The sequence below is a fragment of the Triticum urartu genome, chromosome 5A (assembly GCF_056163025.1).
Source record: "Triticum urartu cultivar PI428250 chromosome 5A, HENAU_Tu73, whole genome shotgun sequence".
NCBI classification, from domain to species: Eukaryota; Viridiplantae; Streptophyta; class Magnoliopsida; order Poales; family Poaceae; genus Triticum; species Triticum urartu.
The window spans coordinates 131,727,897-131,731,886 of NC_141877.1; positions in this window are offsets into that span (position 1 = coordinate 131,727,897).

Consider the following 3,990-nt stretch of genomic DNA (forward strand, 5'->3'; position numbering starts at 1 on the left):
AGCATCGCAATGAATTTCAAAAGGCTTGTCGAAGTTGGGTAAAGCAAGCATGGGAGCATGAGTAAGCAAATTCTTAAGCTCATTGAATGCAGTATCTTGGGATGGTCCCCAAACAAAAGGCGCATTCTTCTTGCTCAAAGCATGCAAAGGCGAAGCAATGGTGCTAAAATCCTTCACAAAGAGACGATAGAAACCCGCAAGGCCAAGAAAACTACGCACTTGATGCAAGTTGGTTGGTTGCGTCCAAGTCTTAATAGCATTAATCTTGGACTCATCAACATGAACACCCTTATAAGAAACAACAAAACCCAAGAAAACGAGCTTATCAACACCAAAAAGGCATTTCTCCATATTAGCATAGAGGCGCTCTTTTCTAAGAGTTTGGAAAACGGTGCGTGCATGGGTGACATGCTGTTTGATAGATTTGCTAAACACAAGAATATCATCAAAGTAGACCACAACAAATATACCAATGTAAGGGCGAAAGACATGATTCATGAGGCGCATAAAAGTGCTAGGTGCTTCCGAAAGACCCATAGGCATGACTAACCACTCATACAAACCAAACTTAGTTTTGAAGGCGGTTTTCCATTCATCACCCTCTTGTATGCGGATTTGATAGTAACCACTCTTAAGATCAATTTTGGAAAATATAGTGGCACCGCTAAGCTCATCAAGCATATCATCTAGGCGTGGAATGGGATACCTATAGCGAACGGTGATAGCATTGATAGGTCTACAATCGGAGCATATGCAAAAACTACCATCACATTTTGGCACAAGAATGACCGGAACGGCACAAGGTCTCAAACTTTCACGCACATGTCCATGGTCTATGAGATGCTTTACTTTCCTTTGTATTTCTTTTGTTTCGTCGGGGTTGACACGGTATGGAGCTTTGTTCGGAAGAGGTGCTCCGGGGATGATGTTGATTCGGTGCTCAATGCTTCGTAGAGGAGGTAGACCCGGAGGTAGCTCATCGGGAAAGCATCTTGAAATTCCTGCAAAAGAGAAGACAACACTAGAGGAAGAGTGTGAGAAGTGTTAGTTTGTGGTGCATTGTCCTTGCACACGAGGACGTAGTGTAGGACACTAGATGGGTTCTCACACACTTCTCTCATCTCACGTTTGGTGGCAAATAGAATTAGGTTTTTGTTTTCGCTCATCGTGGAGGCAATTTTGGCTTGTGGCGCTCACTCTCTTTTTGGTGGCTCGCTCTCTCACTATGATCTCCACGATGCGTGGCTTGCTTGTCGACGATCACTTGACTTGGCGACATTGGACGGAGGACGTACTCCTTGCCCTTCATCTTGAAGATGTAGTGGTTCATTCGGCCGTTGCGTATGAGTCCTCTATCGAATTGCCATGGCCGTCCAAGGAGAAGATGATAAACGGTTATTGGAACGATGTCGCACTCCAAGGTGTCTTCGTAGGCGCCGATCTTGAAGGAGACTTGTAGTCGGTGCTCGACTTGGATAGTGCCGGAGTCACTAAGCCATTGCACTTTGTAAGTATGTGGATGCTTCGTCTTGGGAAATTGGAGCTTGGAGCAAAGTTCTTCACTTGCGAGATTATGACAACTCCCTCCATTGATGATGACCTTGATGGATCATCCATTGACGCCGGCCTTGGTGTGGAATATGTGACATCGTTGGTCTTGTTCTTGGTGATGTTGGAGAGTCAAGACTTTGGAGACAACAAGTGCGGGACTTGAGTCTTCATCGCAAAATACTTGTCCTTCTTCATTGTTCACTTGGCAGTGCATGGCGACTTGCTCGAGGGCTTCCATTTCGCCTTCGCTCATGGAGTCATAAGTGCCATCATCGTTGAAGACCATGGTTCGCTTGTTGGTGCACTCGTAGGACTTGTGGCCTCGGCCTCCGCAAGTGAAACACTTGAAGGAACTTGTCTTGATGGTCTCGTCGGTTGGAGTTGATGATGATGAAGCTCTTGGCTTGAAGTTGCTCGTCGGAGGATGGCTTGTAGGTGACGAAGTTTTCTTGGAAGTCGACTTGTCAATGTTGGAAGTAGAAGGTCTTGTAGTCGGTGTTGGAGTCGTTGAAGCTTGGTTATTGGAGAAGCCGTAGCACTTGGTGTTCCGCTTTGGTAGCTTGGTGCACTAGCTCGATGAGATTTGAGTATGGTTGGAAGTCGGCGATCTTCTTGATAGGGTGATTGAGTCCGTTCGAGAAACGTGCCATTGTTTGCTCATCATCTTCCGCGACATTGGCTCTTATCATTGCAATCTCCATCTCCTTGTAGTATTCCTCAACGCTCTTTGTTCCTTGCTTGAGTTGTTGGAGTTTCTTGAAGAGGTCGCGGTTGTAGTAGGTAGGTACGAAGCGTGCTCTCATGACATCCTTCATTTGCGCCCAAGTAGTGATGGGTGGTTCACCTCTTGCCTCTCGGCGCTCTATGATTTGTTCCCACCAAATGAGGACATAATCTTGGAACTCAAGGGATGCCATCGCGATCTTCTTCTCTTCTTCAAAATTGTGCAAACGGAAGATCTTATCAACCTTCAATGCCCATGAAAGGTACTCTTCGGGATCATTGCTTCTGTTGAACTTGGGCATGGTGAACTTGAGTTTGCCATAACGTTGCTCTTCATTGTGTTGGGGTCGGGGATGATAACGCCCATGTTGTAGATGATTGTTCAACTCGTGGTGTTCTTGACGCGGAAGGTTGTCAACCTCATGTTGCTCTTGTCGTGGAGGATTTCCATTGTCGTCATGCTCTCGATGAACTTGATGGTGTTGGCGAGCTTGTGGGGAAGCTTTGTGAGCTCGAGGAGGAACTTGACGATGCACGCGAGCTTGAAATCGTCGTTCTTGAATTTCTTCGCGAAATGCTTCCTCTTGTTCACGGGCTTGTCGGCTTCGGTCGGCAACGGCTCGACTCGAATCGCGTAGAGCTTGTTGCGCCGCAAGTGCTTGAGCGTCACGGAGTTGTTGTTCTTGACGTTGTGCCTCGGCATCTTGAGCATTTTGGTGTAGACGCGCTCGCTCTTCCTCTTCATGTTGGCGTTGTCGTTGCCGTTCTCGTGCTAGCGCAAAGGCCTCTTGAGTTTGACGTTGTCGGTGCTCTTGAGAGTCGGTGTCTCATAGGGGATTGAGTCTTGCTTGACGGTCGGTGCGCGCGGCTCGACGAAGAGTGTTCGTTGTCGGTGTACTTGAGCCGGAGAGGGTGAAGTCGGAGTGGCGGCTTGAACGGCTCCTTCTTGAGGTGGAAGACGAGCGGTTGAGCAACAAAGCACGAATTTCATCCATCCTTGCGTCATTCTCTTGCTTGTGATCGTCGAGCTTGTGGTCGAAGTAGTCCCTTGTACGTTGCTCAGAAAGTCGCAGGTCGGCGGCAAGGTTGTCGATGCGTTCACTCATAGCTTGTTGCTCTTGATGCAAAGCATGTTGTGCACCGAAGAGGTGACTCTTGGTGACGAAAGAGTTCATGTCGTCGTCTTGCTCCATGAAGAGTGGGTTGGTAGAAGTACTTGGCCTATCCACCATTCTAAGACAAATGTGAGTGGTAGAAAGAGAAGAACGAGTACCAAATGTACCTTGACCGAAGTTGAAAGTGGATCGAGGATCACTCCAATGTAGGACAAGGAAATAGCACAATTGGTACGAGTTCTTGTCGGTTTCTCACACCTACACAAGTAAAAGCTTTTGGTGGAGCTCGGTTAGGATGGTGGCACAAAATTTTATGCACTTGTAAGTGAGCTTCAATAATGTTGGAAAAGATTAGCAAGATGCAATGTAACAAGTAGACCAAGCATATAAGGTACACGGAAACACACACGCAAAAAGATAAGTGGGGTTGTGCAACCAAGGGTGAGCCAAAATGTGGAATCCACAAAAATGCTCTTGTTGCACAACACTAGAGAGACGCTAGCACGATTGCACAATAGGCAGATACAAGAACTTGTGCACAACCTACTTAGCAAAAACGTAACGACTTCTATCCCAAATATGTTCTATGCAAGGTGTTGCT